General features: G+C 43.7%; 1 long non-coding RNA gene across 1 annotated transcript in view; it reads right to left on the bottom strand.

The window, feature by feature from the left end:
* Positions 1 to 2,859: 2,859 nt before the first annotated feature.
* Positions 2,860 to 15,719, bottom strand: part of LOC113464868 (uncharacterized) — a 113,923-nt gene continuing 101,063 nt past the window's right edge. The window contains exon 3 of the long non-coding RNA XR_003389723.1: positions 2,860 to 3,191. This is a non-coding gene — a long non-coding RNA (uncharacterized LOC113464868). The remainder of the gene's footprint in view (positions 3,192 to 15,719) is intronic.

Below are 15,719 nucleotides of genomic sequence, written 5' to 3'. Positions count from 1 at the left end.
AAGGCGTTTCTAAAGTGCATAAACTTTTGGGATTGACTGTATAGCCAATACATCCTTAAATGCAATTCTGCAATGGCAGAAGACAATGAGATTTATGTCTGTGAAACGTCAACCGTGCAAGACATTTTAGGAATCTGAAGATGAGTGGCAAAGACGAGGAGACCACGCAAGGCGAGGGATTACTTATTCATGCGAAAGTTTCGGCGCGAAATTGATTACAGCCGATAAATCAATCGGCTCGCGCCGTTGCAGAATGTCTCCGGATAGGATGAGACCGCAGGACGGTATAGGGAGGTCGATGGCAGCATGATTTTTGCGTCAAAATTAATAAATCGATTTAATTGATTTAATAAGTCGATCGATTTATGGAAGCAATCAGTGTCGCGGGCAAATTTATTGCTGCAAAACCGTTTGACCGCGTAACGGTCCCCATGCCGCGCTGTAGCGTCACAGCACATCACCAATATCTTCTGCCTTTTTTCTGAAACAGTCGCTCACCGATATCCGTGCCTCCAGGAAATATTGTTCGCTTTCACAGATGATTAAACGATCAGTTTATCAGTATAATACATTACCCTACAGATGAAGCACTATGTAATAGCAGCGAGTACCTGTTGTGAGATTTTTATCCGAAAGTAGGTTTCTCACACGTCCATCAAATAATTGTACTATTCTATTTATATTAGGACGCTGCATTTATAATACGTATAAAGGAAGGGTTATCAAACGGAACCAAGTTTTAAATCTTATGATTACTCAAATACACGTCAAGCTATTCTTCCTAATTTCTATTTAAAAATAATGTTCAATTAAATTAATTTTATTCACATGATAGCAGCATCTCATTTTGTGATATGTATATGGATGTCGGTTTCCATAAATGTAAAAACAGTATATCTAAACAAACGAGTAAAGTATAAAAGATAAAGTATACTTTTAACGATACCGATCTTCCCTTCCACTCTATACTAAATTAAAATCCCTAAGCGTATAATGGTCCCGGATAACAGACCCTTACTAGAACATCGCACAGTCGCGCTTCTTAATTTGCGGGACACTGGCTCAGTTTTCCGCGTTGCAGGCATTATAAACGTATTAGGATTACCAGCCGTTCCGAGTCACGTACTCCGCGTCTAATAATCGCTTGATCGCGGTGCGTCCGCGCGAGCTGCACAGCCCGCGCTGCCGTTGAATGCAGTCGCGATTTGCATACAATCGCGACCGCGTCGCATGGCCTCGACGTATCGTTTCGCGCGTTTCCAAGGCTTCTTTTCTGCACGCGCACGCTGCCTTCACTTGCCCCGGACACCTCCGCACCCGCGCCGCGTCCCACGAACCAGATATATAATACGTGCGACCGGCTGCCAGTCATTGATTTTTATCCACGCGTTGAAAACCGTTGTCTATTGCGCGAGGGCTCGCGTTTATGGTGTAGCTATTATCGTTATTTATAGCGTTTTGATATATCGGTGCGTTAAACGATAACGTGTTCGAATATCGAGTCAATTACTTGTCATATATTTACAATTTGATTCCCTTCCAGATTACGTTCACGTGAAGTTTTGATATTATCTGCAAGATTATTCAAAACCGTTTCTACCCATTTATTATTCAATCGAAACGTTCGTGTCAACTTCTACTGCAGACGTATAATAACCTTGTAGCTTATAATGAACACAATGTAGTTAAACTAGCGAGCGTGAATTGGATCCCCCGTTGAGAAGTTCAGTCGAGCTACAGTTGGCGATGAGGAGAGATTCAAAATTCGCGTGCGCGCACGAAGGGAGACAGCGAAATTCGCGTGCGCGCACGAAGGGGAACAGCAGCGACGCGTTTTTCCGAGGCGAGTGCCTGGCCCGCGGGCATTAATCCCACGGTTTAATCACAATCGTTATCATCAGAAATGTATACGGTCCTAACAAGACAGCTACCTGATAACCGGCCCTCGATGCTCGTACGCCGTCGCCGATCCACGGGAGACCGTACCAGTTTGTAATTATAAGCTCGTGGAACGAGCCGCGATCGACCGGAAGCTCGTTACCCGCTTACACGAGATCCAATCGCGAGAACAGAATTCGCTCGTGCGCTCTCTTCCTCGCGCGCGTTTCCAGAGGCCTTCGCGGATTTCTTTCGACGTCGTAATCGATCGGTACCTGCAACGCAACGGTGGTTTCGATCGCGACGATTTCTTGGGCACCATTCAATTTTCGACGAGGGAGAGGGAAAAGTTTAGAACGAGCGAGAGCAACAGGCGGACCACGCCGATTGGCCGCGATCCAATTACGCTCAATGAAAGTCTCTCCGAGGGATTTATGCCCTCCGCTTCTGTCCCGTCTCCGCTCGCGGTACCCGACGCAAAAACAATGATCCATGGATCCCTTTTCCGGCATTCCGGGCAGGCCGCGTCGCTGCGCTGCCGACCAGCGCTGGATCCCCTTTCGTTCTGGCCAGGTGACGATTTTTTGCCACAGCCAAACTTTTGCCCCGATACAATGAGAAACGAGCCGCAAAAGGGACGCCGCGATGATCAACGAGTCGACTGTTGGAAGGATATAAATTTTCAGCGAAATCACCGTCGATCGGCCGGCAATCTCTGAGTACACAGGTGTCGGTCGACTTTCGCCAAAGCAAATTGTAACGAGAACCGTTGTTTCAAGTGCGAACTCGCACGCATGGAATTTTGAAACATTTTCTAAAAACTATTCAGCGCTTTATACTCGATGTCATTCGTGTTAGGTGTATCTTAATTAAATGCACTTACGACTTCTTTTTTATTATAGACGAAGACAAAATTTTAAAAGTACTCTTTTAAAAATATTTGAATCTATTTCGTTCAGAGTTTAGAAACTTGGTGTAACATTATCGTGCGTGGGCGAAACGTGACGGCGGGGAAAAATTTATTTGTCGAAGGAGCGACATAGGTAGGTCCGTCGGAAAATTATGGGCTGCATCGCGGCCCGCGGGAAAGAAGATAAATTCATCGGTGGACGAAACGGCTCACGGCGTGGCCGATTGTCCATGCCAATTAGGTTAGGATCCGAATAGCGTAACCGGGCTGGCGCCGCGCCTAATAATCGCGTTATTAATGAGCGTTACGTGCACTTACCGTACACCGCCGCGCTCAGCTCCTTCCCATGTGCTTCCCTCCTCTTAGGTAATCCATGTGTTTTCAAGAATTGCTCGATGAGTCACTGAAACGATAGAAATGCGTTTGCCATTTTACATTTTCGTTTTAAATACCTGAACGTGTTCTGGAATAATTAATACGATAATAATTATTCTTAACGTTTATAATTGGATTTTGACATAAGTACCGATCATCGAAGATGAATGCAGTCGAAGATAATAAATCCTTCGTAGCGAAAGCAAATTGATAGTGAGAAAATTCTATCAAACACGTATATTTCTTATTCGTTTGAAATCGTTCCTCGTTTAATTCAAGATCATCGGATCTAATTCGATTAAGCCAAAATCGTTTCCAATTACCAGGAACACGCGTTGAAAATTCTGCAATAATCTACAAGAAAGTTGGTGTCTTCATTACCTGGCGTATGAATTATGGCTGGCAATAATCGAAGCGGACATTAGATCGCGATTTTCTCCGCGTCTTAGCGTCGTGTTGCGCGGGTTCAATTATGGAATAAGAACGGTCGTCGATCAGTCGCGTGGTGCGTTTCCGAGGCTCGGATTAACTGGAAATTAAATTCCCCAGTTTGCCCGGCATCACCGACATCGGAATTATGAAGCGATATAGGTGGGTACACACAAATTGGATATTCTTATCGCGCTCACGTTCCCAGATAGCCGCTCCTCGTAATGAACGCAGGTGCATCGCCGCCAGTAGGTATAGGTACTCCACACCGGACCGGGGCATGATAATTTTCGTCGCGACTCCGTAGTCATCGGGAGCACCAATCGCTCACTGCAATTGATCGTACTGTCTGAATTACGTCCCGGGGCTGACATAATTGACCAGCTGCTTTGATCGCTGAATTTTGTTTAACGGCACGCATATATTTATAAAACGTGTCAATAACCGAGTTTAAATAAGACCACAATTTCCAGCCACGTCTGGTGCCAATGCTTTAATAAATGATTCCAAGTTGCTTCCAATTAAACCGACAGATATTTCTTATCTCTTACTGTTAAGGAAACAAGTCCGGACGAATTAATAATCTGCTTGAATTAAATAAAAGATATCTTAATAATTTATCATTTTTACATACGACAGTGTTCTTATTAATATTTATAGTCAAATTCAATAAACTGCTGATAATTAATTTTGATCACAGGAAATGTAATGAGATACTTCTAATAATTTGTAAGATTTAATGTATTAGAATTTTTACTAAAAAAAATATACAACAAATTTTTCTATCGAATTCTGTATCCAATAATAAATAACGTTTATCAATTATCTTCTGTCTATAAAAGTTACAGTCTTACGCCTCGGAGAAAGGCGAGCGTTCATGACCTCGTACGCTTAATTCGTTGCGCGCACCAGTTTCAGCCGTGAGTACCAACACGGCATTAAGGTTAAACGACGCCTGATTACAGGTATATAATATCGCGTGAGGCGAGACCTCGTCTCACCTGTGCTCGCGCGCGTTCAATTTTTCTCTCGCAACTCTCTCCTTTGTCGGCAATTATAGGCGCTAATAGGAACTCGGCTGTTCTAGGACCTCCGAGCGAGAGGCAACGCTCGCTCAGCTATCGGTCCCTTTTAATTGGACGAAATTACAAGGTGCGTAATGCGCGCAGGGGCGTCGGAACGGCTCCGTGGCGTACCGACGCGACGCCCAGAGCCGGCCAGTCTGAAATATTACGTTTTTACCGTTACCTCGGATCCCGGAGTCGGTTAATTATCCCGTTTAAGGCAGAGGTGAAAAGTTTTAGTCACCACTCGCGGCACCGCGCTCTACCACAGTTGTTTTACCAAGAAAAATATAACGGAAACGCAATGGCACGGCGTGGTCCGTTTCGCCCAAGCCCGTAATTCCTCGCGAAATTGCGCTCGTAAAGCGGATTCGAGCGCCGTTTCGTTTCATTTCGGCGAGGAAACAGCTCGATCCCGAGGCGTTCGTGTGATTGACACCCCGCCTGCGCTTTCTTCCGCTTCTTTTCCTTCTGTTAGGTACATGGCTTGTCTGGGTCGCAGATATGCGATGGACGAATTGCTTGTAACGAACAAGTTTGATACCTCGCCGGAGATTTCGGTGTTTTGCGCTCCATTTAGTCGCTTTAAGGCAATAAATAAGGCTTGTTAAAGGGTTCGAGGACAGGATGCTAATTTCATGGACAGTTCGAAATGAGTCACTGCTCTTTATTTTTCTCACAGCTTCGTTGCTTCGTCAGCAAACGCGTATAATTGTAAAAGTAAAATTATAATTCGATTGCACGTATAGAGCCGAATTGATTAATTAGAAAACGTTTCTGTATGTACCAACGTGCATTACAATCGATCAGTGGTACAAATGAATGCGCATCGCTTAAATAATTCTTTCAAGTCCTAAATCCGCATTATCAGAGAACTTTCTACATTTCCTTTTACAAATCGAGTTTCTCGCGTCACTCAACCTAGCTCGACAATTTTTCTACACGCTATAAACGGTAGTTTATCAGTGGCCGGTGCACAATCGGCGTATTCTTCTCTGCGTGAACCGAAAGGCCATCGAGATAGTCGGCTCGTCTTCGGTCGTCGGACAGTCAAGTTTTCGCTGGCATTTCTCGATTTGGAAATTTCTCGCTTTCTCAGGCTACCTTTCTCGTCCTTAAACAGTCGCCGTATCCGGCTCGTTATCACGCGACCCTCGCCAGCGTTCGATGGACGTGGCGCTGATACAAGACGAACAGTCCCAGGGACGAAGACGAACAGGAACGAGTGGCATTCTTAAAGGACCGGTGCCTGTATCTGTCGATCAATCTGCTGGGATTCTATGTTATGGACGTGCTATTTTGTCGAACATTTAGCTAATCGAATGATTTGATAAAAAAATGAAATTTAACTTCCTCTACAGTAGACCAATTAAATTATGATATTCGAAAATTAGACATTATATTCTGTCATTCTTTGTATATACTTTTATTATACATATATGACATATAAAAAAGGATATTTTATTTATTTACACAGTTCAATTAATTTAGAGAGCTTTCGTGGTTATGGGCCTCATCAAATATTTAAGAAAGCATAATTACTTACTTAATCCTTTTAATAAAAGAATCTATTTTACACTGAATTTTACTGCATTTCAATATTAATACCAAATTTACTTCATTGGCTAATCAATAATCAATCTCGCTACTATTAGATAAACACATTCAATAGTTAATTTGAGAGTTAAGGTATCCGCGCGTTCAGTCGGAAGCCAGGACGAAAGAAATCATGCGAGCCGAAAAAAACTTCCCCTTGTTTGCACCTTTCTGCTTGCAGGAGGATTACGCGTCTATCGACTCTTTCATTCGAGCGTGGATTATCGAGCCGAGCACAATAGCCCCTGTATAGCAGCACCTACTGGGGCTCGATTGAGTCGTACGAAATCCCGGCTTATCTTCAACCTTTACCTTCCCACGCGTATCATCCGCGATAGCGTCCGATGACGACACACAAGCGCCCGAGCATATGGGAAACCTGGCTCCCATTCAGAACTGGTCATCAATTATTTTTCATCAATATAGTCGGTATCTCTGCAAGATTGCAAAGTGAAATGTGCTGGTTCAGTATCTGCATAATCAGTAATTTATTCTCTCATAATAATGTCATGATATCTCGACATAACGATTTAATAAAATTGTATCTAATTTGATTATTTCTCCCAAGGTATTCAAGCTTGTCTTCTAATTTTTTAATTTTTACTGTAAACCACATCATGTCGTTAAATCCTTTTATTACCAAAATCACAGTCGTTAAATCTGAAAGTGATGAGTACATGTAAATCCTCGAAAGTTGTCACGTGGGTCATTTCTCAAACAGAAATCGAGCACGACTAAGTCGATGGACATGAGGTTCGGTTTTTATTTAACGAAGAAACAAGATTTCGTCGGGGGATAAGTCATGGATCGATATAGCGGAGGGTGGTCCGATTTCGCTAGCAGATCGACTCGAGAATTTACAGACATCGAGAGGTACACTCCTTTCCACAAGTTCTGGTTGACTTCCTGTAAATCTGTATAAATATTTCATACAAATTGTGCAGTCACATAAATAAGAGAATTGCCAGAGATAGTATACGTATGTATATGACGTTTTTTGATAAATTAAATATCTCACTGAAGTAAATAATGTCAATAATAAAATGTCACCTTTATCATAATTTACCATTGTATTTATTATATTATATTCTCTTCAGCAATTTGATTCTTTACCAAATTGCAAGAATAAATTCATCGACCATAAAATTCATAGTTTATTTCAATAAATGAATGAATGAACTACGTTTTTCGTTAATTGTCCAGCGACTTGTGAACAGGAGTGTATGTATGAAATCCGTGGCTGAGGCGAAGGAAACTGCGGCGTCCATTTGTACGTCGGATTAAGACGTATGAATTTCGTTCGAAGTAAACCGAACGAGGAAGCATCGCATGAGAGCAGAGATCAGAAGAGAAGGAGAAGAGGGAGAAGAAAACGTGCGAGTCATCGTGATCGTATGGCAATCGGCCGACTGCCAGATTAGTATCAGAACCGAAAAGCTTGATGGGAATTAAGACGACGACGCCCATGTCAAGGTGGTAATGCATCGAACTGATTCAGTCTCGCGTACACGCGTGTGCACGAGGAGCAGCGAAAAAGAATGATAGGAACGGAAGACGGACAGAAGAAGGTGCTGCCTTTTTGTTCATAGATCGACGTCCTGTAAGAATTCTGTGTCGATTCGACGAAACGAGACGACGCCGATTGGCTGAAGAAATGTTCGAACCACCCCACGAACGAAACGTCTCATCGGCTGACGAACGTGTTGGCGTTATCTGGAATCGTGAAAGATCACGGGAACTTACTTACGCTATACCCCGTAATTATTATCATCGCACGTCACGGTAATAACACGATACGCTCGCTCTGTGTACTTTAAAAACAGCCCCCGAAAGCCGTCTCGTCTCTCTAAAGAGCAGAGACCGCAGCAAAGTTATTTTGCTCTCTCTGCTCCTTTCCGCGCGACGCTCGTTATCGTCGCGGTATCTTCTTGGTCCGGGAAAGGGTGAACGCGTTCCGCGAGGAATATCGATGCTTATCTCCATTGCACGCGCCGCCCGTATGGAAATCGCCGCGTCAGCAAAATTCGATGCACGTCGATCGATCTGGATGCGTGAATCGGACGAGCGAGGTGGACAGCGTAGGAGTCATTCCAAGATCTCGAAGACCGGTTTCAAAATATATCGGCGATTATCAGTTTCCGTGTGTACACCCAACGATGCCTGCGTATATCGACGCGACGTCGCCAGTGGTTGGTGAGCGCGAAACGCTGCCGGTTATGCGTGACAATGCTCGGGAATTATGTACGCGAAACGAGAGCGAGGGAGTTTATGACGAAAGCTGCCGCACCTTGCTATTCAATTCGAGTGACTAGCAGCTACCGTGCTGCTGATTTTCTACGTTACATACCCATTTGGTGTATCGTATATTTCATAGTAATTCAGAATTGATATATACGTCTGTAGTTACTTCTTTATTGCGCAATGATTTCATACTTGTGAATAAACTTGGTAATATATTATAATCGAATATGGTCAATAATCATTTTCTAACATCTTAGTTTGCACTATCTACAATTTTCCTAGATTTATTCTTTAACTGATACTCAGAAAAAATGAATACGATTAACCATTTATACCTAACAGCGGATATCACAAGAATTGTAAGTAATTTACAATACTATTTGAATAGATACGCAATGGAAATCAGTAGCGAATTTAAATGTATCTTATTCGCGATGCACGCGCCTTTATTGCGTGCACGCACGACTGCCTATCATTTCGTGTAGGAGCCACGGAGAGAAGGTTTGCCGCGAGCGAGCCGAGCTATTCTGATTTTTGCCGCGAGCTATCTAGGCGCAAAAAAGGGACGCAGCCCAGACAATCGCCTAGCTAGCCCACGCAGCCGTGTGCCGTGCCACGCCGGATCTTTGCCGGGTTCACGATCCTTCCTGTCACCGGCATATTTATCCATACACGCTCGGTGGCAACGATTTTGATAATTGGACATTTATCCACCGTCACGTCGTCGGCTTACCATGTAATATTGATTTAGTGGATACTTTCTAAGAAGAACAGGTTACAGTTTAGTAATCGTGATACTAAATTACTCTTTAGTGACTTTAATTGTGCATTGAAACAGCATTTTATTTTTATTTCATTGAGTTCCACGTATTTTGTCAATTTATGATAGAATTGTATCGCTGAAGCTAAAATTATGCAAATAATAAATCTCAATTGAGTATTTATTAATTTATTATTTATTTAGTATTTTTTAAATATACATCTTTTTAAAAAAATTATAGAATTAATTCGTAACATTGTGTTCTGAGAGAACTATTTAAAATAACTCAACTATAATATAAAACCCACACACAAACCATGACTTCTATTACAATGATTTATACAAAATGTCTTCATTTGAAACTATATCATACTTATTTTAGTAAAGAATTGTCGCACAACCGTAAATTAAAGGAGGAGCACGTTGTGAATGGTCGATACGGATCTGATAATTTGTGATTATGGTCGCGCTAGCGTGTTGACCGGTTCGCGAAAAGGCAGGAACGGTGGTGAACAGGCTGAAAACAGAGACTCGATCCTCGAAAACCGGAGCCGCGACCGTAACGTACCGCGAAACACATGTTTACCGGCATTTTATTGTTGTAACGTGGCGAACGGTAAATATGCAAATGGGGAACGGGCGCGAACTGCGATCCTCTTCGTTTTTCGGTCGACTCGCCGCGATCTTCGATTTTGTTCCGACACCTCTCTTTATTTCATGTCCCACGCTATACATACTCCCGCGCTTGTAAGCTTACAATACGATGTAAAACGTGTGATACTACTTAAAAATATGTATATTTTTAATGAATGTAATGTTTCCCAATTGCAAAGTAAACAACAATGTTCCTTCTATAAATTGTAATTCTGATTATAATTGTTTAAGAATACTAAAATATAAATGTACTACTTAAGAGCATTATTGATGGATTAAGTCTTAGTAAACTAAAAATCGGTGATCGAGAACCGCTCGTTTCCCCGAAGAATACGCACTTTACCGTATCTGAATATTCACAACGCACAACGATCTTAGTCACAGTGCACCGTATCATCAAGGTACGCGAAGCTGGTGTTTCCAAAGGAAGAGGAAGCCAACGGATTACAAGGAAGCCAAGAGTGAACAGAAGTGCGGGCCCGCAACCTCGGTCCGATGTGAAGGATCTGAAATTTCAGGTTTCGCGGTCGATTTTCGAGCGCATTAAAAAGCGCACGATAACGCGGAGGCCCGCAGATGCAACGTGCAATCTCGCTGGTGAAATTAGGTAAGCGGATGATAAACAATTAGTTTGCCCCGTGTATGATCATAAGGGCGTAGCCGCGGCCGTACGGGGAATAATGTATGTAAAATTTAGCTACCGATGGTTCAATCTTTTCCATTATTTTTTTACCCCTCCGACCGAACAGTGGCCATCGATAGCGGACGCTGATATCAACGATAGATGCGTATCGTTTCGTTGGAGGTATCATTACGGCAGCTGGTGATTTTCCCCCTCTGTATGCGTTTTACGAACTTGAACGTTTTATTTGAATAGCATTATTCCACCGCAACCGCGGCTCGACGTAATGAATTATATTGCTTAATCATAGTCGTTCCCGCACAAAGTAACCTCCTCCTCGTTTACTCGAACACGCCGGCGGTTTGTTGATTATAATTCAAGTTTTCGACAATCTGATTTCATATTACAAGCATTTTTTTTTTTTATTAACCCTTTATGTAAACAGGGCGCACGTGCGAACTAGAATCGAACACACATCCCGGTAAAAAATTCGCTAATAAAGTCGAACGATGTAACTCGTCTAATGACACGTTAGCCGATCGTGCTCGGGTTTCGACACAAAAAAATCTCTCGTGTAAGTTGTAATATTGGAAAGGCGCTTAAGTGCGCGAAGCGTATCTAAATGGGAGGCTGACAAGATTCGTTCTAAAGATTCGATTGTATCGGTGCAACGGGTTCTACGTGTTCCTGATAATTCCTTTAACTTGATACCACCGAGAAAGTTTTTCCCGAGCTTGTAACGCTGCGAAGAAATCGTGTGTAAATGTTATCGACACTTAATAGCTTGTCATTTGCGAAATTTTCTGTTCGCTGTAATTGCCTGGTTGAATAGATCTGCGGACAGTTTATCGACGTTGCATCTATTGTTCGCTGCTTAAATAAAATCTAATAAAACCAGTGAATGATAATAAGAAACATGTGATCATGCTAAGTATGCAACGTGACATAACGCGTAATTCATCAAAATGATACAACTTTCAACTTTGAAACGGAAATTTAAATTCTTGCACGATATTACGCCGAGTTATTAGGCCATTAAGCACGATTTACTATCGGCATTTATCTGAAAGTTTGAGCTATCCCTACCGCGCGTACGCTAACAACAAGACGTATGACGCTATCATCAGCGCTGGAGAGGAGAAAAAGAAAAAAGAGGAAAGAAACGAGCGGAATTCCTCCAAAGATCGAGCGATCTAGATTGGTAACACCTTGCGTAGAGCGCGTAATCCTAACTGGCTGATTACCGCTTCCACAGGAATCCGTCATACTGTTAAATGACGCGAGCCATTTCGCGGCACGCTCGGCCTGTTATTGCACCGTTCGATCACGGGCCCCGGTCATTTGTATTTTCCTATCTGGTGCATTTATCTCGGCCTCACCGCGCGGACCCGCGGTACCAGAGGGCAAGCAGCAGCGCTGGTAATCGGAACGGCTCGTTATCGCCTGGTCCGTACGACATCTACTGCGTGAACCTCTATCATCGGTCGACTATTCCCGGCCGTAAATGCAGCGCGGTTGCATCGATCACAATCGTCAGGACCTATCAGTTTCATGGTATGCTTCCGCAAAAGAATATTGATGCGTGCATATATATAAATGAATAGTTAAAAAATATCTCAGTAATACAGCTTTTCTTCAGAACAACTGAATAGTTCGGAGAGTTAAAAATATAATATTACGCGCTGACAGAAATTGTAGGATCGACAGTTTCCTGGACGCAGATTCGAAGTATCAAGTAAAGTGAACAAAGTATCTTTGGTTACCCCGAAACAGTCGTGTTGGGCCACAGAAATGGTAGGGAGCGAAGGAAGCGACGGAACCGGGTGAAGGAGGATAGAAAGAAGGGACTTACGCTGATAAACACGTGTAGCTTTTAGCGAGGCATCTCGAAGATCGTATCTTGGGTAAAATATGCCCTGCGAGGACAATATTAACTGCTTCGTGCTTCTGCAGCCTATCTTTGCCCCGTGCCCCGACACCGACGCGACGACCGTCCACCCTGGGCCCCGCGATCCGCGCACACGCGCTGACTCTCTCCTCTCCTCTCCTCGGGATTCTTCGGCCGTCGCTGAATTATCGCCCGTCCGAAACCTTACCCGGCAACGTGCCGGTAATTAAGCGGCTTTAATTATTATTATACGCTACACGCGGGTGGCGGCACCGCGTCCGCTTTATGACCCCAGCGTGCCTTTGACCTTCCCGCACGACGCGACGGCCACGGTATTTTTAACGCGGCTAAGAAACTATCGGGGAATGTGCGGCGACTCGCGCGGACCGTTCCCCGAACGGCAAGCGTTTTTTAGGTGTGGTCGAAAATGGAAATATCTCTACAGGCACTGATTTTTCTCTATAGTATTTCTGCTGACTTTGTATATTATAATTTATAGTAATAAGAACACGATGATACTGACAATAGGATTGCACGTGGACAGAATCTTTTAATTATATTTCAGCTGCATTGATCTAATAAACCCTGTGCGATGTGAGACTTGCAAAGTTCCTTAAGCTAATCGTTTCCACGAAACGGCCGAGCTTCCGGGGCGAGCGTGACAAGATCACGAGACTGAGATAGCCGCGGGAACCGGAAGGGAATAAAAAGCGCGAAGAGGCAACGAGGCAGGTAGACAAGGGGAAAGGGTGTCGTTCGGACCGGAGATAAGCTCGCCCCCGCGACCGAATAAGAAGTAACCGCGACAACCGGCGATCCTCGCCGGCGATTGCGCCGCGAGGTGAAACTTTATCGGCGTCTCACCTCTCGAAGAAGTTGTCCGACGTCCCGTTCGTTTCTTTCTTCCTCCTCCCGTTCCGTCGATCGTCTTTTTTTCCTCGTCGCCTACTATCGGACGCGCCGCGACGGCCGATCCCCACGTTGCATTAATAAACGCGTATCGCGCGTTCATCTATGGAATCTCGCGTACGCAACGATGACGTACGGACCCGTTCCAGCTTACTGATGTCATTGGACGGCGCCGCTATAAGTTCCATGCCCCGGGTTTCTTTCGCGGCGCGGTGGCGTTCGCTGAGAATGCCACGACCGATTACACCCGCTGATACCGGGGCCGGTAGCGGAGCGGGCACCGAAAAGGACCCTCGGGAATCGAAAGTATTCGCGCGCGTCTGAAAAACGCGAGAAAAATAATCGCCACCTCGGTCCTCGCCACCTCGAGCATTTCGGTTCGGGTCTTATCGGACCTCTCGACAGTTATCCCTGCGGATTTTTTTAAAACCCTCCAGGTTTTAGGCTTCAGATTTTAAGGCTACCTTCGGTTATTTCTTGCCGCCTTTTTATGGAGCGCTCCTTTTCCCGCTACCGCATACAATACTACTTTTAATCATTATTTACGTGTTCGTATTATAATTGTAGTTTTATTTATTCAAGGGTCAAGCGTTCTCCCCAAATGCTAAAAAAAATTAATGAATTTATAGCGAGATATATTTACAAAAATATGTTAATAGAAGTTGTGTGTCGCATCAACGTGCCTTCTGAGAAATCATAAGTTTATTGATTTCTAGCAAACACTTTGTCTGTTATTAAATGCCAGCAATTATTTTCTAATTCTATTGCTGTTATCCGTAATTAATGAATCGCGTAATACAGAAACCGTAGGTAGGTTTTGCGCTCGTCTAATACCAGCGATCAATCCTCCAGCGGCGTAACTCGATCTCAATTATATTTCTATCTCTCGTAAAACGGGGATTTTATATCCCAATAATTCATTTCCTACAATTTCCTCGACTGCACGAACCTCCCCCCGCTTCCCCTATCGAGCGATTCATCTCGCGCAACCGACATTTGATTACGGAGTCATTAAGAGCGATCATGGGGATTCGCCACAGTTAAACCGGCTACCGTCCGCTCGTTTCCAATCAACTGAATCGTCGGACCGTCCGGCTTTATCTTCCCCCGTCGATTCAGGGTGCCATTGCGAGCGCTCGTAAAAGTTTCATAATACGAGTCTCGGCTGGCGGATAAAATTTTTCCAGAGGAAACACGGAGAGAGGAAGCTTCTTCCCTTGCGCAGGGTAACCGTGGACGTCGTCTACGAGAGTTAAAAGTGGTTTCCTCGGCGCGGCCGCGTTTTATAGGCGGTTCATCCTCGAGTGGCAGGTGGAGGCGTATATGTAAGCGTTCGCGCGCAGGGACAGGAAGAAAGGGAAAGGAGAAGGTGGAAGAGGAAAAGGAAAAGGTAGAGAAGTGGTTTATACTGCGCGCGCACGGAATATAGGGAGACGCGATGCGATTCCGCTCTCACGACGATGATGACCGAGCACTCACGTCGGCATGAGTCTGCTTCTTTTACGCGTTCATAATTGAGATAATCTTTACAAGAGCGAGAGGAGGACCCGCCGGTATGTGGATTTTTCCGATCAGCCACTTCCTCCGTCGTTCGCGGGCCGTTATGTCCTGGCAAGGACGGGACACGCGGTTCCCGCCGATTTATGAAATCGTCTCGCCGTCCTGCGAATCACTTAGGAGGATTTGTGAAACACATTCTCTACGTCTCTACGATCCAAGTAATCTTAGCGGAGTTTTATTGATTACGAGCTATTTCGCTCGTTTCAAGTATTGAAATACGGCTTCAAGAATTATTAGTTTTCTATTTACTGTAAAAAGTTAATCGAAAGTCGATTTATAGTTGGAAGCATAAATATCTGACTTATTGAATTTTTATACTCATAATTATGATACGAACTATGAGCCTTGTGACATGTTACAGACCGACGCTAATATGCATCACTGATAATAATTTTATCATTGACATATGTCTGGGATATGATAGGAACTGCTGCATCGTCGTTTACATATGTGAAGTTCGAGTCAAGATTAAGTATTCACGTAATTCCGTGAATGAAAGAGATCGTGTTATCATACATTTCGCAATAGAACTTTAATAATGTGAATCTAATGCAATTTTAAACAGTTGATGACACGAGACAAGATAAACAAAATGTTGAATAATCACGATCATTGTTCTAGTCCATCGCTACGTCCAATCGTAGAATAGATGCAGTTCGTGTAGGTAAGGCAAAGGAGTCAAGGCAGCTGCCTTCGGAGATGCGACGTGGCTCCTGTATGCGAAGTTAACCAGCAACTCTCATTCGATCTTGACACATCAAGGTGTCATAAAAACTGATGCAATCGAAGAATATTAATAGACATTGTAAAAGAAATTATTAAGAATACATCAA

Source organism: Ceratina calcarata, unplaced genomic scaffold, assembly GCF_001652005.2.
Source record: "Ceratina calcarata isolate Rehan_Ccalc_2016 unplaced genomic scaffold, ASM165200v1 scaffold571.2, whole genome shotgun sequence".
NCBI classification, from domain to species: Eukaryota; Metazoa; Arthropoda; class Insecta; order Hymenoptera; family Apidae; genus Ceratina; species Ceratina calcarata.
The sequence above is the reverse complement of the archived record's forward strand: the minus strand, read 5'-3'. Positions and strand labels throughout refer to the sequence as shown.